The sequence below is a fragment of the Acanthopagrus latus genome, chromosome 15 (genome assembly GCF_904848185.1).
Source record: "Acanthopagrus latus isolate v.2019 chromosome 15, fAcaLat1.1, whole genome shotgun sequence".
Classification (NCBI taxonomy): domain Eukaryota; kingdom Metazoa; phylum Chordata; class Actinopteri; order Spariformes; family Sparidae; genus Acanthopagrus; species Acanthopagrus latus.
In genome coordinates, this window is record NC_051053.1 from 930336 (window position 1) to 951438 (window position 21103).

The following is a 21103-nucleotide window of genomic DNA, read 5'->3' on the forward strand; positions in this document are numbered from 1 at the left end:
TAGATAGATAGACTTTATTGATCCCAAGCTGGGAAATTTCGGTGTAGCAGCAGCATTATACACAGAGACAATATCAACACAATGAAATAGGAGGAACAACCTAGACGTATTAGATAGCAATATAAAAAAGTAATACACAGAAAATGTACAAAATGTATAAAAGTGCATAAACAATCAGAGTAATTGTGGTGCAAGATAAAATATAGGATGCGTTGAACAGAGTGTGTAAAAACCAAAGTGCGTAGAGAATATGTGTTATGACCAGAGTTTTAGCTGTTATTGTACAGTGTGATGGCGTGTGGCAGGAAAGATTTCCTGTATCTGTCCCTTCGACAGCGGAGCTGGAGCATTCTGTGAGAGAAGGTGCTCCGCTGTCCGGAGATGGGGGACTCGAGTCAGACTCCAGTCGCAACTTTGAGGACTTGAGACTTACTTGACTAACACTGATGAAAGACTCGACTTGACTTTGACTTGGCATTCATGACTTGAGACTTGACTTAGACTTGACACAGATGACTCGAAAGTCTTGGCTTTTCTTTCTTTCTACTATTCTGAGTGTAAATGAGTTTATGGCATCTATTCAAACAATTACCCCTCACAGGGCCACCTTAACCTAATGTTAGGCCCCGGGGCTGAGAGGTTTTGTAGGCCCTCCATCCCCTCAATTTATAGAGTCTCATTTTTTAATTTTTTTGTTATATGTAATATCTAGGTAATCTACGTCACAAAATGCATTAGTTTCTTTCAAGACATACAACAGTGAGATTTCCTTCTTTGAGCCAGAAAACACCATAATATTGTTATTAACATATCATAATGTGGCACCCATGGGATGGCCACAATTTAATAATAGTAAATGTATTATTTTTTATTATTGTACTAAGTGTACACATTTATTTATTATTTTCTGAAGGCACACATTCACTACTGATTTTTCTAAATTTTATTTATTTAGCACATAGAAATGAGAGAGGAGAATATGTGTTTTGGTCAGGTGGAACCTTTTTGTTTTCATCGTTGCTGTGGGGTACCTGTGGGGAAGCACCTGAGGGAGGGGCGTTTCCGCTGTCTCCCCAGAAGCGATCTGGAGAGAGAGCAAGACGCATCCTGATCATTCTTCTCTTCTTTACCTGCTTTGTACAGGTCAGTAAATGGTGAATGTGTCTTAGAAATGTATTTTATGAGGTCGGGAAGTGTTTATGATTGTGTTTAGTAAGAGTTTGTGTTGCTATGAGAACTTTAAATATGTTAAAAAAGTCAGTAAATGTAAATTGATTCTGACGGAGTTCACGTGCAGCGGCGCCATTTTGGGTGTGTTACTGGCATCATTTGAGTCAATCAACAGCGTCAATGTATCTGTAAAAGGCTACGTTCGGACTTAAATAATTTCTGGTTAATTAAAATGCCATTTGAGTACATATACATTTATATTTCAAGGCATCCTGTATATTTCAGTATTCTGTAATTATTACAGAGTGTATTTTGTAGTGTGTATTTTATACAGAGAGTGTACATTGTATTTTGCAAGGATAGCAAAAAGGGAAATGGATTATTTCATTGTATTGTATTTTCACTAAAAGTGAGAGTTAAAAACAGGAAGCTGCCTGTGGAAAGAGAATTTGTTTAAAACATAAATGTTGTTTATTTGATAAAAAAGTGTATTTTGAAGTATAAAGAGATTACAGAGACTAAAGAGACAGAGAACATGTTGTATTGAACCATTTGAGTTATAATGAGTACATGGACTTGCATAAAGAAGACAACTGAAATTTAAAGAAACAGGAATGTATTGAAATTCATGATCTTGATTGTTGTGAATAAAAACACCAGAAGCGATCTGGAGAGAGAGCAAGACGCATCCTGATCATTCTTCTCTTCTTTACCTGCTTTGTACAGGTTACTTTATTTGTCCACGTGGCCTGCTTCACTGAGGCCCGTAACAATAACATAACAAAACAAGTAGTACATGAGTACAGAAAAGAATACAACCTGGTTTATTAAAATGAATTTCAGGTTTATTAATATAAATCTTAATTATTCACTGCTGAGAATAAACAATACTCAAATGAGTCCTCAATATACAAATAAATAATTCTCAAATGAGTAAAATGAGGTTAGCCAGTTGTTTAATTTTACCTGCTGTGCTAATGCTAGCACTGGTGCTGCTCAGTGCGTCAAACACACGGCATTGCTGGAGTATAATGCCGTGCTTGGACTTATTAACTGTAATACTGACTTTGGTGCACAGATCCCTCTTACAGGTATTACAGGTGACGGGTAACGATCTCCAAGGTGTCGTTCTTCATTGTGAAATGCAGTCAGACTTTTAATTTTGCTGGGACAACATTTCTCCATGGCATTTATGGATGTAATATTTTCCTTGTAAAATAAAAAGATACAACAAAAACACTTCCTTTCCCTTAAGTTTTTTTTTTTTTCATAATAAGTGAGAATTATGTCTTTTTTAGTTTAAGCTTAATGCCTGTCAAAGATACAAACATGTTTTCCAGTTCTTTCCAAAATAAATAAAGCATAACAACATTCAAAAAAAAGATGACAAATAGTTTCCTTCTCCTGTTCAGAGAAAGTAGAGTTGACATTAACATCTTTATATCTGGAGATGGCCTGATTTACAGGATAAATTGAAAGTATGGTCTTAAAAGAAACTTCCTTGTTTGTAACACAGTATGTGCTACTTGAAGTCCACACTGAGTTCCAGTTTATACCTATAAATTTTGAGTTCCAGTGTAGTTTAGCTGATGGGGTTGTAATTTCGTGGTAAAATTTCCTTATATGTCTATTGGTGCATTTTTTATCTGTTAAATTTATACGATATAACATTAAATTTGCCTAAGTGTACATTTAGCTGTGGTCTACTATCTCCTCGCAATAACATCAACAGTTCCACAGGTATAGCGTCAAATATTATGGCAAATTCTTTAGGTGTAAGAGGAACTGCTTATTTTTTTAGAAACTCAGTGTAGTTGTACAAATGTCCATTTTCATTCAATAACTGTGTCACAAACAAGATATTTTGGTCAAACCATCTCTTGAAAAACAAAGATTTGTTCTTTTATCAAATATTTTGATTATTCCAGATCAGACACTTGTGTAGTGAAAGATTGTGTTTGTAGACTAACATCCAAGAAAGTAAGGCTTGTTTCTGAAAACTTGCCAGATTGACAGGAAGTTTATCAACACTGTAAAAACGGTTTAAAAGAAATTCAACCCCCCGGATTTTCTTGAAAATAAGTTCTGGTATAATGTACCATAATTTACTTTTTCCCTGCAGATATCTCTTCAACCAGTTTATCTTACAAACTGTGTTAGATGTATTAAAGTCCAATGCATTTAAACCCTGTTGACAGTATGGGTTGCACAGCACTGTTTGTTTTAATTGATGGGGCTTATTTTTCCATATATAGTTGAAGATTTCTGTGTCAATCTGTTTAACTTTTTTTGGTGGAACATCCAATACCATAGCTGTATAAACCAGCCGAGAAAACCCTTCACTTTTAGATAAAAAGATTTGTCCACTGATTGACAAATCCCTTTGTAGCCACATTGGATTGGATCAATCAGTGGATTAAAATTCAAGTCAAGCCTTTTTTCTTGATTCTTGCATATCTTAATGCCCAGATATGATATAACATCTTTAACACAAATACCTTCTATTTCTTATTCGGTCTGTCTTTTAAAGCAAAAAGCTCACATTTTTTAATATTAACCTTCAAACCTGACACCAGAGAGAATGTGTCGAGACAGTCAATTGTCTTTTTTACCTCCTTTTCATTCTTTAAAAAATAGTGTCATCTGCTAATTGAAAACATGTCAATTGACTTTCTGCAAGTTGAATGCCTCTTAAATAATCTTTATTAATGTGAAGTACCATAGTTTGCATGATTAGTAGAAATAAAAATGATGCAATAGGGTCTCCTTGTTTAATCCCTCTCTTTATATTGAAACTATGGGTGGTTCCATTTAACAACTTCACTGAACTGCTGTACCTTTTATATGTCTGAATTGCAGATTTAAAATAAAAGGCAAAACCAAGAAAGTCCAAGCTATTAAACAAGAAAGAATGTTCTATGTTATCAAAGGTTTTATAGTAATCTATGAATAGTGTAAGGCTGTTGTCATCAATAAATTCATGGTTGTCAATTAAATCAAGAATTAAACAAACGTTATTACTTATATGTCTACCACTCATAAATCCAGACTGGCAGTCATCAATAATTGTTTGAAGACAAGGTTTGAGCCTTCGAGCAAAAGTAAGTGATAATAACTTAACATCATTATTTATTAAAGTAATTGGCCTCCAATTTTCGATACACATTGGGTCTTTCCCAGGTTTGGGAATTAATGTAATAAGGCCTTGAGACATAGATGGCGGTAATCTTCCCATAGACAAAGCTTCCTTATAAATGTTGAACAAAAATTCTGAAATCTCTTCTTTGAAGATTTTATAAAATTCACTAGGTAAGCCAATGTTCCCAGGGGACTTATTATCCTTTAACTTAGAATACATAGATTGATTTCTTCTTGAGTAATATCCTGATCACACAGACTTTTCTGTTCTTCATCTATTCATTTTACATCTCCATCTATAGAACTAAAAAGTGAGAACGAGTCACATAAATTAAAAACTTTTTTCTTGTACAGGTTTTCATAAAAATTCTTAACAAAAGTAGATATTTCCCTGGTGTTGTCTGTAATCTGGCCATTGATATTTAATTTCATTATTGAGGCAGTTCCTGTATTCCTTTTTTCCAAATTGAAAAAATATTTTGTGTTCTTTTCCCCTTCCTCCATCCATTTTCTTCTAGATCTCACAAAGGCCCCCTCACTTTATCTTCATAGATCTGAACTAGTTGTAATTGTAATGTAATCAACTTTTCTCTATCTTGTAGATTTGTATCTGGATTATCATATATCATAATTATCTTTTTTGTTATATTATCCTCCATTATCCACTTGTCTTTTGCCATTTCTTTCCCTCTATGTGTTGCTAGTCTTCTAATTTGATACTTCAAAAACTCCAATTGCTCTCTAAAGGAGTTCAGTGCTTTAGCCTTTCTCCAGTTTTCATTAATAGTTAACTTTGCCATACTTAGAAATTGTTTGTCTTCTAAAAGAGCGTTATTTAATTTCCAATAACTTGATCTAGTCCTTTTATCCTGATCTTTTGTGTTATTAAGGTTAACTGAGATGTATATCAATTTATGGTCTGTAAGTACAGGAGGTTCAATAAAAACATCTCTTACTTCTTTCTCCATAACTGTAGAAATCAACCAAAAATCTGTTCTTGACTGTTTGCTCAAGTCTTTTGTTTGCCACGTAAACTGACACTTGTCAGGATTTATATACCTCCATACAACAAAACAATTTAAATTAGAGCGCAATTTATCAATTTCTGTAGTTTTATCAACTCTCACCTGCGTGTTGGCTGACAGTCAAAAAGTGGATCTTAAATGGAGTTCCAATCTCCTTCAAGGATTAGTTTCACACTGGGGAATAGCCTTAAAAATGAACAAATTTCTTCTTCCACTTCTTCAAATAAGGCTTGGTTTCTGGAGCTGTTATTTGTACCATAAATATTACTCAATACAAAAATGGTGTCCATAAATTTCACAGCCAAAACAATCCACCTTCCAAACACGTGAATTTTATTCTTCAAAACTTTACCTTTAAACTTCCCTTTTGGAATGGCTACACCTGCTGAATTATCGCTGCCATAAGACATCCAAATGTCCTGTCCCCATTGCTGCTTCCAAAATTCATAATCAGTCACTAAGGCATGGGTCTCTTGTAACAAATAAAAATCAGCTTTAAATTTTTTACAGAAAAGAAAGACAGCTTTCCTCTTCAAATTGTCTCAGATACCACTAACATTCAATGAGCACAGTGATAGGGACAGTGTCGCTCGCACACACACACTCCGAGAGAGAAATAAAGGGGAAGAAAAGAAAAGAAAAGAAATTTTAACACGTACACAGTTTATTTCTAGTCTCTTTGTCCCTCAGTGTCAAGTCCTCTCCAAATCTGATTTCCCTGGATGTGAGATATTCCGCATTCTTGGCGCTTTTTCAAACCATCTCTCTGGTTGCTCAGCTCACCTCTGCTCTGCAGCAGCTTGAGTGTGTGACGTCATTGCAAATTTGCGAGTGGGGTATGTTTGTTTACAGTGGCGGCGCAGCCCGGGAAGAATCAATTAACCTGAACATGGGAGGCTCCTGAACTCATAAACCCATGAATTAAAGCGGCCTTGACCCCTCACAATAATGATACAGTTACTATATGAGGGAAATTTAAAGCGCCAGTGGAAAGTTTGATGTCTGTGGGGATGCAAGGTGGGTATAAGCAACAGTAATTGCAAACATCATGTTGTGCTTATTTCATTTATTGTAATACTACAGCGTTTTCTCTACCAACAGATCAGATTCCCCAGGTTACAGCACAAAATATTCATGCTACAGTTTCATGGATGACTCCACAAAGAAAATAGTTATGTCTGATCTGGTTCAGGTAAAATTGAATTTCAGTGTGGCTTTGCAAGGGGATTTGATGATTGGATTCACATGTGAAATATGTAATTGTTTGCATAGATGCATTATTGATGTGTTTTGGCATTTTTATTTTATTTTTGTGTCCAGGTTTCTGAGACCACAAGCACACCTGTGATGGAGCCAGTGGGCTTCCACAGGGGGTTGGATCATTTACTAGCCTCTAGAGTGTCTGTGGATATTGTCACTACAGACCATGCTCCTTCAATAAGGAAGATCATGAGGGAGTCCTACCCTGACCTCAGACATCATTTGATGCATGGCATGTAGCCAAAGGTTAGTGTTGATCAGTATTGTTCCATGCAAATGTTGTGTTATAATATGTGAATTTATCAGTGAAAACAAAAAAGCACCTGATATAAAAAAGAAATGTAAAAAAAAAATAATATAAAAAAATAATATAAAAACAAAAAAAAAACAAAAACAAAAAAAAAAAACAAAGGCAAATGTTTCATGATATTGGTGTCATACAAGAGCTCTTTTCATGTAGACTTTTTCAGTTATGGACTGTACCCACTGCAGAGTGTGTAAAGTACTCAAATAGAATAAAAATGGTTTGAAATTCACATTTATCTTATGCAAATTGTCATGATCATCTCCTGTTTGTGTTGTTCTTGTATCTGTTTTTTTTTTTTTTTTTTTTTGTATTTGATTCATGTCTTGTTGTGTCTCATGTTCTGATTTTTCCATGCCCTCATGTGTCCTTTAAGTTCTCCTGTGTTCTCCCCTCTGGCTCCCTCTGTCTGTTGTCTTGTTCCCTCCTGGTCTGTTCCTCTGTGCTCCTCCCCCTCATTATCTCACCTGGCTTCCTTCCTCCTCTCTCCTCACCTGGTCCTTGTAATCGGTGTCTGTGTATTCAGTCTCTGTGTTCCCCTCACTCCCTGTCCGGTCATTGTTTTCTGTTTGTCATGGTTTGTCTTTGCCTGTCCATGCTCCTGTTCAAGCTCTTCCTGACTGGTATGTTTTGGATTTTTTTTGCATTTTGCATTTTGATTTGTACTTTGTCTTACTTTCTTTTAATTGCTACTTTGCCTTGCTGTTTTTGGTTGTTACTTTGCTTCTTGTCCCTGTTTTGTCTGCCTTGTTTTTTTTTTGTTTTTTTTGCATTCGGCATTTGTTAAATAAAGCTCACCTTTTGTTCCCCTTTATCCTTGCCTTCCGTGTGTAACTGTGTTTGGGTCCACCTTCCCTTTCCGTTGTTTTCCCTTTTTACCCCAACCTGACAGAATGACCGGACCAGAAATGGATCCACCAGACAGTGTACAGGTTTGTAGGCTGGGGAACAAATTGGTGGAGGTTTTGAGCGGCAAGCCTGACACAGGGGAGAAGCTAAGGGCCATAGCAGATTTTGATGAAGAACTGTTTATTAGGCCTTGGTTGAAGGAACTCCCTTGTGTCGCACTTGTTATAGCACAGCTGGCTAAATTCAGAAAGGCTTTGGTTGCAAACCTCTATGGCGTGGACTCTCAGGTGGTGGCAAGCCACCATGCTTCAGCCACAGTCAAGCTACCAGCCCAAACCCACGCTGCAGTCACAGCCTGGCTACCAACCCAGGACTCAGTCTAAACCCCTGTACCTACCAGTGGCTCTCAGTCGGCGGCCCGGTCAACACCTGCCAGTGGCCTTCAGTCGGCGGTCCAGATGGCACCAGTCCATGAACCTCGGTCCCACGCCAAGTCTAGTGCTTGCTCCTCAGTCGGAGGCCCAGCCGAGTCGAGTTCCTGCACCTCGGTCGGAGGCCCGGCCGAGTCTCACATCAAGTCCAGTGCCTGCTCCTCGGTCGGGGGCCCAGCCGAGGTCGTTTGTTGCCAGAGAACCTTCATTGGCTCACAGGTCACCAGCTCCTGGCAAAACTCTGGTGGTGGCCAAGACCCTGGAGGGTTTCCCAGCCAGTGGTCTGGTCGCTAGTGGGTCCCAGCCTATGCCTTCGCCACCGGCCTCCAGTGGGTCTCGGCCCACGCCTTCGCCTTAGTTGCCAGCCTCCAGGGGGTTCCAGCCCGCACCTACACCTTCGTCGCCGGCCTCCAGCGAGTTCCAGGCCGCACATACGCCTTCGTCGCCGGCCTCCCACGGGATCCAGCCTGCGCCTACGCCTTTGTCACAGACCTCCAGAGCGCCTTCGCCTTCGTCGCCGGCCCCCAGAACGCCTTCATGTTCGTTCCTGGCCTCTAGTGGGTCCCAGCCCACGTTCCCAGCCTCTAGTGCAGTGGTGTCAAACTGATCCAGTAAAGGGCCATGTGGCTGCAGGTTTTCATTCCAACCAAGCAAGAACACACCTGATATGGATCAGCCAACCAAGCAAGAACACACCTGATTTGGATCAGCCAACCAATCAGCCAACCAAGCAAGAACACACCTGATTACTGGATCAGTTTGATACCACTGCTCTAGTGGGTCCCAGTCCACATCCCTGGCCTCCAGTGGGTCCCAGTACTTGCCTCCACCCTCCTGTTTGTTTGGACCTCGTTTTCCCTTTTTCCTCCAACCTGACACAAATTTCTAATTTGAAATTTTGTAGATATTCTGAAATATGAGCCTATAGACTCAGTCCCATGAGTTTGTCCAAACAGATTCTTTTCTTGAACTTCTATTTATGTTAGTTTGAAAAAAAAATGCAAGAGCAGCAGCAAGAAAAAGAGAACATGGAATTGCAAGCATGGATCAAGTTGAGCGGAAATCAAATTTGGTGGTCTTGCAGTTCTTGTGGCCCTAAAGAACACTGTGATGGACAAGACCCTCCTGAAGGACGAGTCGCGTGACCTTGTCCAAGCACACAGGTAACTATATCACATTACACTACATAAAAATGAAAGACATACTATATAGTAGGGCATTCAGGAGTACTTTAGTAGTCATCTTATACTCCTGTCATGTGGGGGTGGAAGTATGTGGTAGCAAAAAGGAAAAAAAGAAAAAACAATGGAGCAAATAAATTGCGACACTATGAAAATGTTACATAAGTTAGGAGGTCACTTTTATTTTTTCAGGGGAGCTAGAGGTTTACCACAGCTCAGTGCTAAAGTATGCAGAGAAGGGGAGGCACTTCAAGTATACTTCCATGCAGGCCGGAACTCAGCTCAGTGTCATGGACCCCAACTACAATGTTGGCCGGGAACATGCAACTACCCTTGATGAACATGCTGAATCAAATGAAGTATAAGTAATCAATACTGTTTCTAGCCAAGGTTCAGAGAAATACAACATCTTTCACTCAAAGCTGTCAAGTCAGTAAATGGTCAGAAATATATATGAGCCGACCTGTCGGGGCTTTGGAGAAGACCTCGTGGAATGTGTCTTCCAGTGTAGACGGGCCAGTATCCATCCAACCAGCCCATGTAGCTCCCACTCCAAAGCCTGATAAAGACTCATTGCTGACACAAAATATATCATGTTTCAAAAGCTGAGTTGCATCATGTTGTGAATAAAAAGATGACTGTGTTTGTAAACAAATCATAACGTTTTATCAAGTGTCGTTTCAGTTTTATTTGTATGTTGGTGATTTACATTTTGTGTTGAGCACATCAGATACATCATGGTCATTGTGATGTGTGTTACATGTTTTTATCATAAGCTGTACAAAAATGAAACAAGATTCAGTGCATCTTCGGATTCTTTGAAGCCAGCGTACTGCCCATTTGGTGGTGGATATGTATTTATAATTTTAGTCACTATGCATGATGGTAAAATTGTCCTGTTGCATTTTCCAGGCTGTCGCCCACTGTAGTCCACAACACAAATATTGGTGTGAGTTATTATTGCATAAAATATAATTGCACATAACACAGTGATTGTTAAAAATGGTTACAGAAGAACATTATAAATTCCCTACAATATTAGTCGTTTATATACATCCTACAATATGCTGTTATTTCTCATCAAACAAAAGGCTAAATGTTGTAAATACAATTTGATATCCATATATAAAATATGAAATAGTAGGGATAACATAGTTACAATTAATATGTACTTTCATGATCTGTATTTGGTAGATGCTAATATGTAGGCATATCATTATCAGTTGGACACAGGTAAGTTGTGAAGAAGTTGTGTACTGTTTGTAACATCAAATGGTGTAGGCTAAGGTTAGCACCGCACACTAATGGCTGTAGAATTTGTGAATCCAGATTAGTTTGCATATACAAACAGCTAACACAAGTAATCTACGTTGATAAAGAAAACATGGCCTGGAATGGTGGTTTTCTAATTATCAGTCTTTATGCAATAAAATGTAGTGAGAGCTAAAAACTTACTTTGACGACAAGTTGACCCCTCTCTTCTGGGATTATTTTCCCATTTATCTTTGGAGAACTGAAGAAGTTCCGCAACACACCAGGATTCAGTAAGGCAGGGAACTCTGGATAGTTGGTGATACAGACTATATGTGAGGCACTGGAATCCTCTGATTGGAAAGATCCTCAAGTTGTGTTAATTTTCTCTATATAATGTACACTTGAACTGATATAGATTTTTTTAGGTGGGCCTCGTTTCCAGACTCTGTTCACAGCAGTACAAAGCTGAGCATCTGGGCTGGAGCGGCTCTCTACTTCTCCAAACTGAGGCTGCACTGATCAGCAATTACAGTAGGGAACAGAGTGACTATAGATGTGTACTTTATATGACCCCACTTCAAAAAACCTGAACTATCCCTTTAAGAACATACGTTTGACAGAATGTGTAAGTAAACAGTGAAATTGATTAAAAGAAATACAGATTGATAATTGGAGAGCCAGAGAGGACCACTCTTATCCAAAAAGATAACAGCAGCAAGAAAGCAGGGTATAAAAACACAGGCCTGCTGCACCAGTCACTGTCTAACAGGAGAGGAAAATGGGCATAACTCACAGTAAGCAGTTGGTAGGACTAACACCAGTTGAACAAGTAATGTTAAAACACCCAACACAAAAGAGAAAAATCCAGGAGTGCATGAAAAAGTGGCACAGAGTAACTGCTGGAGCCACTTTTGGGACACAACAGGGAGTTCTGACCTAAATTATTGTGACCAAATAGAGGCAGAATTACGGCGAAAAGAACCAAAGAATGATATAAAGCATCAAAGAAAAACGATGTATCACACTGAACAGAGAGATGTGCTGCAGTACTTCAAAATGGAAGGAACACAAAGGCAAATGGCAGTACAACAAAAAAGGAGAAGAATAAAACAAAGCCCACTGCTCCAGTCTTAGAAGCACAGCCACCACCACCACCATATGTGCCTATGGAGGAAAAAGGACAGTTCCCACTGAGAGAGGTGGACGGGAGACACCAGAAGCAGCCATCATAAACACAAGCCAATAGTGTTGTGTCGGTTTGAACAGAGAAATCTTTTCAGTGAATGAAGTGAATGGGATCACTTCATGGACTGATTTGTTCCTTTCTCAGTTCAGTTGAGCTCAGCCGCGATCATGCCGGCCGGGAGTGGAACTGCCGAGACTCACTCAGAGAACTGTCAGGATGTGATTCTCGTTTGCGCTGTGATTCGTTCATGATTGACGCTGACTGACGCTGACGACATGATTCTCGTTCAGGTTCTGTGCTGAAAATGGTGCTGTGTCACTCACCCAGGGCAGAGGAGATGATTCACATTCAGTAACCGTACTGCTAAAATTAGTGCTGTGTTGCTAACATCCATGTAGCATCATCTTAAGTGATTTTACTGCACAGTAAAAGTCACTCATGTTCGCGAACGTGATTCTCAGCAGCTGCCGTTGCGAACGTGACTCACATTCACGCTGATTCAGTGACATCACGAACGTGATTCACATCCTCAGCAGATCGTTCGCGAACAAGGGATGCCAGGACGTGAATCATGTTCGCCCCGTGATTCGATCATGATTCGCAAACCTACTGCAGGCAGAGAAATGACGCTGAGGACGTGATTCTCGTTCATGTACTGTACTGAAAGTGACGCTGTGTCACTCACTCATGATTCTCATGATTCACATTCAGTAACCGTACTGCGAAAATTAGCGCTGTGATGCTAACATCCGTGTAGCATCATGTTAAGTGATTTTACTGTGCACAGAGGGACACTTTCACCATGTAATAATTTGAGTGCATGTAAACCACTCAGAGTAAATGATTGCGCACCATCCCTCAGTAAGTGAAGGTGAACCTCAGGGCTGAATTATTAACTCAATGACGGTTTGGCTGCTTATCATTTCAGGGAGTTGGAGAGCACTGAACGATTCGGTGAAGGAATCTTTTGAATGAATCATTTTAATGAATGGATTCTAGAGATTCAGTTCAGTAAAAAGAGCCGTTCCCATCACTACAAGCCAAAAGATCAGAGAGATACAAGCAGAGCAACAGCGCTCCGGGGACCTCGGAAGCCAGTCAAAACCCGGCACGGTCAAAAAGAAGACACTGTCAGGGCAGCAGGATCCCAGAGGCTTTAGACTACAGCCAAACCTCTGAGCATTTAGCAAAAGACATAGACAGAGAAGAGAGTGAGCATGACAGTGAAGTGACAGATCTTGACCATGACGACTTACCAGCACCGTCAAAAACAAATTTCTTCCGAAAAAGGAAGAAAGCAGAGAACAGGAGCAACATGGTACAACACAGCTCTGCACTCCAGAACGACATACACTAGACTCTGAGGTGTTCAAGGAATTCAGCAGGCTGATGGAGAAGCTGGAAGAAAGCCAAAAACCACATGCACATACACTTCGCTGTGAAGACAGAAGGGAAGTGACAGAATGGCATTAATGCTCCCTCACAGACGAAAGACAGCTGCACAGGTACCCAAATGAAGAAAAAGGAAAAAAGTGGAGAGCACGTTGATGCAGGAAAACAGAAAGAAAAATGGCAGTTAGTAAGGCCTCACCTGAAGATGAGCAGTGGTGCCACAAATGTAAAGCACAGCTCGTGAAAGGTGTAAGAAAACACTCAGACTACACACCCAATTAGAGTGGCTTAATGAAAAGCTTTCATCAACAATACAAAGCTGACATGGTAAAAGAGGAACAGGAAATATTAGAAGAACAGGCACAAAAGAGGAACAGAGCCAAACTACAACAACCTTGGACATATGAGGTAAACTTGGCAGTTGCCAGAAGTATGGACACAGGGTTAAAGCACCCGCAACTATGAAGGCAACACATTCCCTGATTATCATACAGAAGTCAAACTATTCACTGAAGAGAGATATGACCTCAACACTGGAGAGAGAGGAGAAAGAGGAAAGAAAAGGTAAAGGGTTAAAGGAAACAATGCTACCCCTCCTGGCCAGGCCAAAATATATGTGCCCCGGAGTTTCATGGACATGACAAGGTTAATAAAATGTCTACCTACACTAACAGAAGGAGCAGATAAATGGATCAGAGCCTTTGAGGAAAACACAGGGGGAGTAAAGCTGTCACTGGGAGATATTAAGGCCATACCAATGAAGATAGTTGGCCAGCAAATGGTGGCTGAAATCTGTGAAGATGGAAGTGCAAGAGCAGTAAATCACATACATTATCATGATGCTAAATCCTTTAGACCCTACTGAACAAAAATATGGGAGGCATTACGAAACAAGTATCCATCTGAGATGGATCCATCCAAGCTGAATCAGCAGACTTTGAAAGATGGAGAAAATACAAAACAGTTCTTATTTGAGTTCTAAAGAAAGTGGAAAAAAGAGACTGGAATCGACTGGAACGCAAATGAAGCATCCAAAGCTCTGTTCAAGCTATATGTGAAAAATGCCATGCCTAAAGAAGTACAAAACAAGCTAAACCAGGTGGTTGGCCTGATGAAAATGGACTGGCCTGTGTTTTCAGAACACATAGTGCATAATGTGGACACTTGCAGAGCTGAAAATTCAAGCCAAGAAGAACAAAGCAGAATGTTATCTGCTAAGCTAACGCAAATCCAGATTGGAGAATTGACAAAGAACATCAAGAAAGACAGAGATAAGACCAAATACCAAGCATCAGTGACAACGACAGCATCAGAAATCAAGTCTGATCCAGCACCTGAGGTAAAAGCTGAGCCAGCAATCATTCAGGCATCAATGTTTGCAGCAGCAGTGACACCACCACAAACTCTGCAACAGCCTTCGGTTGTCCAGCAACCAAACTATGCAACAGCCCCATCAACAATGCAACAAGCTCTTCCAATACTTGTGCATTTTGATCAAGGAGGAAACACTGGCTAGGGTACAGAAAGAGCACATCAAAATGGAGGACCACCACAAAGATGATGATGGAGAAGAGGACCTCCACAAATGCAATACCAACATCAACAGCCTTCATATGGCCAACCAGCACAGCAAAACACACAACGACAAGACAGCTAATGCTGAGGATGTGGACAATCTGGACACCTGCAGAGGAACTGCCCAACCAATCCATAGATGGGACCCACAGCACAATAGCAATAGGGATGCCTAGAGAAACCTGAGGGGGAAGTAATAACACCTATTCAAACTATGCAACCGCAAACTAAGCCCACCATAGAGGTAACAATTCAGAATTGTCAGCATTATTTTATGGTGGACACAGGAGCAACACACTCCTGTATTGGAAATGAAAGAGCTTGGCTTCCCCTTTCGTCAGCAAAAATTTGGACATTTTTTTTTTTTTTTTTTTTTTTTTTCTGTGAGGACTCAAATAATACCAATGACAGAACCAATTCCAATGAAGACTGCAGGAAGAACCATTTAAGCACCACTACCAGGGTGGGAATTTCACGGTGGCCATGGCAGCCTTGGCCTTTGTGCCCCAGGCCCGGTCCAAGTTCCATGTAAAAAGTGACCGTGCAGTGTAGTGGGCTTGCTTTGAATTACAGCCATCCGAGTGCACAGAGTCACTCACAGTAACTTCAGTGAGTTTGCGGTTTGTGCAGATGGAGTCTCATCATCACATCAATGATCGCACGTGAAAGCCTGAGCCTCTCAAACAGCATCAGCAGCTCAAAACAGAAGAACAACACTTACAGCACAGTAACGCAAGCGTGCTAAGCTGGTTTTGATATGATACGTAACTGACTTATGTGGTAGGACTCATTAGTTAGGTAAAGTTGGAAATATATCCACTTCCCAGATCAGTAACTCATGAGGGAAACATTGTTAAAAAACAAACGACATCTCTTTCCTACTGTAGTAAGGTAGACAACGAGCTACAACTGTATTTTCATCTAAACAAGCGGTCCTCCGGGCTGGACATTAACTTTGGTTTCTATTGTCAACCGTCTGTGAGACGAGGGCGCAGGGATCTACAAAGTGCAAAACCGAAAGGAGATACAATGAAAAATATACAATATCTTAACTATGATTCAGTGTAGTGTCACCAAAAACACTCCACACGTCAGTGGTCTACTGCTGGTTATTCTCCAACTTTTTGTTTGGAAAAAATGTGCTTTGCCATAATTTTGGGGAATTTCTATTAGGAGAAATATTCATAACTTCAATAATATTCAGTGTAGTGTCACCAAAATCCCCTGATCCTTGGAGCGGCTGCAGATGATGCTGCCACGGGCAGTGACACCCCGGAAAGTGCACATGCAGGACTGTGCAAGACATACACCGCCTGCCCATGACTGAATTTAGGTCTGAGTCAGAGCCATTTCCGACTCAGTGTCATGATTCCTGTTTTTGTGTTGTGTTATGTGTGGATTTTTTGTGCCCCATGTGCCTTTAAGTTCTCCCTGTACATTTTCCTGTGGTCTGTCTCCCTCTGTCTGTCAGTCTTGTTCCCTCCTGGTTTTCTCCTCTGTGCTCCTCCCCCTCGTTACCTCACCTGGCCTCCTCCCTTCTCTCTCTCTCCTCACCTGTTCCTCATCTGTTCATCAGTGTCTGTGTATTTAGTCTCTGTGTTCCCTTCACTCCTTGTCTGGTCATTGTATTCCGTCTGCGTCTGCGTCTGCGTCTGCCTTGATCCATATTCCAGTCCATGTTCTTTTAGTCCATGTTCTTCCAGTCTCTCTATGGTATGTGTTTTTTGGATCTTGAGTTTTTGCATTTTGCATTTGTTTGATTTGAAATTTGGTTTTGATTTGTACTTCACCTTTTTCTTCATGCATTCTTGTACTGTTTTCTTTGCTACTTTGGTTTTTGGTCTTTGGACTTATTTTGTTTCTTGCACCTTGGTTTTTTGTGGAATTCAGCTTTTGTAAAATAAAAGCCTTTTGTTTCCCCAATCCTGCCTCCTGTTCCATGAGTAACTGCATTTGGGTCCAACCTCCTCTATCCATAGTTTCCACTTTAATCCCCCTCATGACACTCAGATTAGTTTTGCTTTATTTTTGTGCTAATCCTCTCAGATGTGCATTTGCCATAGTCACCTTAGCCTCTGACAAGGGTATAGTGAAAACGGGAGAACTACTACATCTTCTGTATGTAAAAGCTGATGCATATAATTATGCACTAACCATGACATCACAATAGCCAACGCTCCAGCTAAACATTGGGTGGGGCTACCCCGCACTGCTGACTACTGAGAGGAAGGGATGTGACATTACAGGTAATATGCACAAACACAGGAGACAGAAACAAGTCAGGAAATGACAACAGTAGAAGCCAGTAGATGCATTCGGCTAATAAGTAAGAGGGAAGAACAAGGTTTGGCCAGGCTAAAAACTCCACAGTGGGACTCAAACATGTAAGAGTGTATTGCATGTTACAATGCCAAAAGAATATCACAGCTTATGCCAGTAAGTCACATAGGTCCAGATATATCGACATGTTTTACCTTTTGCGCAATGCACATGGCAGGGAGACGGGAAGGATTGAGTGACAACTCATGAATATGCCTATATAGACTTAAAAAGAATGACATCTATGCCATCATGACAGCATTGCCACCTGTGGTACATAAACCTGATAAACAAATGTGCCCTTTCTGTGTAGCACAAGGAGTGGAGTTGGAGTATGTAACTCAAGAAACATAACCAACATGACGGATGTGGTGGGGCTGGTGAAGTGCAGCAATGAGACCTGGTATCCGGCCACCAATGGGGGCAATGCTACCACCATCAGAATGTGTGAATCCAGCTCAGAAGCCTGTATCAGGTGTGTTCAGGTTGTGCCTAACGGAGGACATGTAATTTATCAAAAGAACTTTTCTCACATGGCCCAGTACCGATTACTAAATTGGGCAAATGGTACTGCCCCACTGGGCGACGACATCTGGATGTGTGAGCACAGTGCCCCCCTATTAACCCAATTACAAGTGAATTGGACAGGCATATGTGTCCCAGTAATGTCAACAGGACGATTAACCTTAATAACATTAAAAGGTAATCACAGTCACAGTCGAGTTAAGAGAAGTACGGAGAGTAAGAGCAGTAATACAGATTGGAAATGGGAATGAAAACACATTGAGGAGGTATATCTCAGCTGGAATCAAGTCCCTTTTGGAGTCCCAGCAGAGCATGAGGCTTTAGGGGATGCATGGATAAAATCAGGAAGAGGTTTAGGAAGTGCTCCATTTGTAGAACCAACAGCAAATGCCCAATACATAGCAAGAAATAGCAGATGGGTAAATTATTTATGGTATTATCAACAAAGTCATCAACAAAATTCATAAATTGCACCATTCTGGCCTTGGGATTAGTAAGAGAACAGTTATGCCACCACACTAGCATGTGTGCTACATCATAAAAGAACCCCTTTTCAATGTTTTTTTGCAAAAACTGGACAATTTCACATACCCATATATGTTACAATTACACTGTTGTGTAAAACTGTGTAAAACATTGTTTATATACAATGTATATTAGAGTTCTAGTTTGTATTTCTTACTTCTTACTTTTATATTGTATTGTTTATTCTTTTAATATTATTATTGTTTATTACAATACCCTGTTCTTTGGCTGCTGTGATGAAGAAATTTCACCGTATGCAGGACAAATAAAGGAAACCTTGATTCTGATGGCCAACCAATTTCAATTAACAGCAAAACGACAAATAATTGATACACTTACAGCTGTAGTCCGTGACAATTTTTTTGTTATATTTGCTAAAATTGTCATTATGATCTGGCAGTAGAATAAGATACAGGTCAGCTGTATAAAAATCCACTGTCTGTGGATCCACCCAGTGGCTCTAATTTGATTTGCAAGAATCTGCTGCTCCCAGTAGCATACAACCAATCAGAGCCAAGGAGAGTGTCTGAGAAGTGCTTTTTGGCAAGAGTTTCACTTTAAACTCACAACTCATTGCACTTAAATGGCCGGAGCTAAAACATTTAGGGACTAATGAAAATGTTGTGGCCAGGGAGGTGAGCAGACAAGAGTCATTGGTGCTATTTTGCCACTGAGTGAATTCCAGCAGTGATCAGTGAGAGTGCCATGTCTGCGGAAGCAGAGAGGGTCTAGAGGCATCTACAAAATCATGTATAATGGGTTTTAACACCACGCTATCAAAACCAATAAACTAAGGCACAAACAATACAAAGACTGCTCTCATACCAGCTACAACTGCAGACATCAGCTGCGCCAGAAGAGAGGTGTGCTTATAGCAACAGAGCCTGCTTGGGGGATGCCTGCTCAGAGAGCAATTGGCCAAAAACATATGGCCCCACGTAAACTAGAACAGAATATAATAAGGATGTGTTCCGCTACAGTGAACATTGTAATGCGAAATCTCCCCCCACCCCCCATAAAAAAGGCAAAGTTAACTTTAGAATACCAGGACTTTTCCATTTCAGACTTTAGCCGATCAGTCTATTTCTGGTGAAACATCATGTACTGTCTTTCCATTTGGTGCTTTGACTGATCCACACATCATTGTATGATCGTTACAATTTCTGGTGGTGAGATTTTCCACATTTTCTGCATGCCTTTTTGCCTGTGCTATGCGCATGTTGGACAGGCAATGCAGGTCTTTTGTCTCTGTTGACTGTCCTTTCATTTTTTGTGTGCACTGAATGTTCAGTTTTCACCTGTGCAGCTGCATTCATTGCTTGTATTTGGGCTTTAGCAATCTCAGCAGTTCTGCAGGTGTCTATGGCTTTCTCTAGTATGAGATTAGGTTCTCATAAAAGTCTCAATTTCAGGCATGGGTCATACATGCTAAACACAATCCTGTCTCTGGTCATGTCATTTTCTGAGGGACAGAAGCATATTGCTGTTCCACAACGAAAAAAAACAAAAATACTAAAATGTACACAGTCTCTCCTTCATCCTGTTCTATGATAAGCGTATTGTAAACTTAAAGAGCCTCCTCTCCTAGTGCATGCAGTAAGATGGATTTGTTTTCTTTTCCTTCTTACAGTCTGCACAACCTTGCTGTATTGCTGCTGAGTAGCAATGGAGATGGTCATCTGAACAGACCCGTATGAATGTCCAGCTATCAGCCAGCTTACATTACCCAGCTGGCATGTCACGACTTTATATGTCTTGATGGCTGACTGTATGGAGAGGGAGAAAATTATCCAGAGACTTGACTCCGTAGAACAGAACCTTCATAACTTAATGGACTTCCGACTTCAGTATTACATGCATGCATCCTACTTCTGATCTCTTTTTTTTTTAAACTTTATTTTTATTAAGTTTTTCAATTTACAGTATAATGGAGAAAAGAAAAAAAAAAGGAACAGAGTGCACAGACGGAAAATATACACAAATATATTGTTACACAGGGAAAGATATAACAATAAGTATATTTTGTTGGACCAGGGGTTAAAGTTACTTCGATCAGATTTGTTCTATTTATCCAGTCTACTCTTCTTATCAGAACAGGACTAAACCATTCACACACCAGAGTACAGCAAGACGGAGAGAGTGCATCAAATAGGACAGTAGGGGGCACTGAACCCCAGCAAAAAATAAATAAATAAATAGAAAAATAAAAAGATAAAACAGAACACAATTTGGATACTGTCACTTATTCAAAATGAGCTGTCCATTTCCTCCATAGTGCGGTGAATTTGTCCATGTTCAAGTTCAAGGAAAAAGTCAGTTTTTCCATATCATATATTTGTTTCACAATTGCAATCCACTCCTCTTTAGATGGAGACTCTTTCGACAGCCATCTTCTCGTAATAGCTTTTTTACTTGCAACCAACATTATTTTTATCAAATAATTGTCAGTAACGTTGATTGTGGGGGAAATATCACCAAGATAAATTGTACAAAAATCAAATTTAATCTCAAAACCCAATATTAAATTAATTTTCACCACTATATCTTGCCAGAAAGAGTATATAATCGGACAGTCCCAGAAGACATGGAAATGATCCGCCTGTGTGTTTCCACACTCTCTCCAACACTTTCCATAACTTGTCTGACCTTTCTGAAGCTGTTTGATTTTGGGGGTGATAAAAAATCGAGTTATATTCTTCCACGAAAATTCTCTCCAATACCCAGAGCTAGAAGTGCTCATTTGAGTTTTACAGATGTTCCACCAGTCCTACTTCTGATCTCATCACACTAGTATCACTCCACCTCCACATCAGAAACCTGATCACCACAGCATATGAGTATGGCTCCATATATTACAGGGACTATGGACGGCTCTAGTGTTTCTGCTGTTACACATATAAATAAAGATTTAATAGAGGATCATGAGGGGATGTTTTTTTTATGATATTGTGTATGACATAAAAGTGGAC

At 40.0% G+C, this 21103-nt stretch overlaps 1 long non-coding RNA gene across 2 annotated transcripts; it reads left to right on the forward strand.

The window, feature by feature from the left end:
• Positions 1-1099: 1099 nt before the first annotated feature.
• Positions 1100-10007, forward strand: LOC119033083. Of its 2 annotated transcripts, XR_005079143.1 has the most exons (5): positions 1100-1143; positions 6435-6525; positions 6654-6839; positions 7790-9340; positions 9551-10007. It is a non-coding gene; the product is annotated as an uncharacterized LOC119033083 (long non-coding RNA). The 2 variants fall into 2 exon arrangements; XR_005079144.1 differs by lacking the exons at positions 1100-1143; positions 6435-6525 and adding an exon at positions 1837-1896.
• The last annotated feature ends 11096 nt before the right edge of the window (positions 10008-21103 follow it).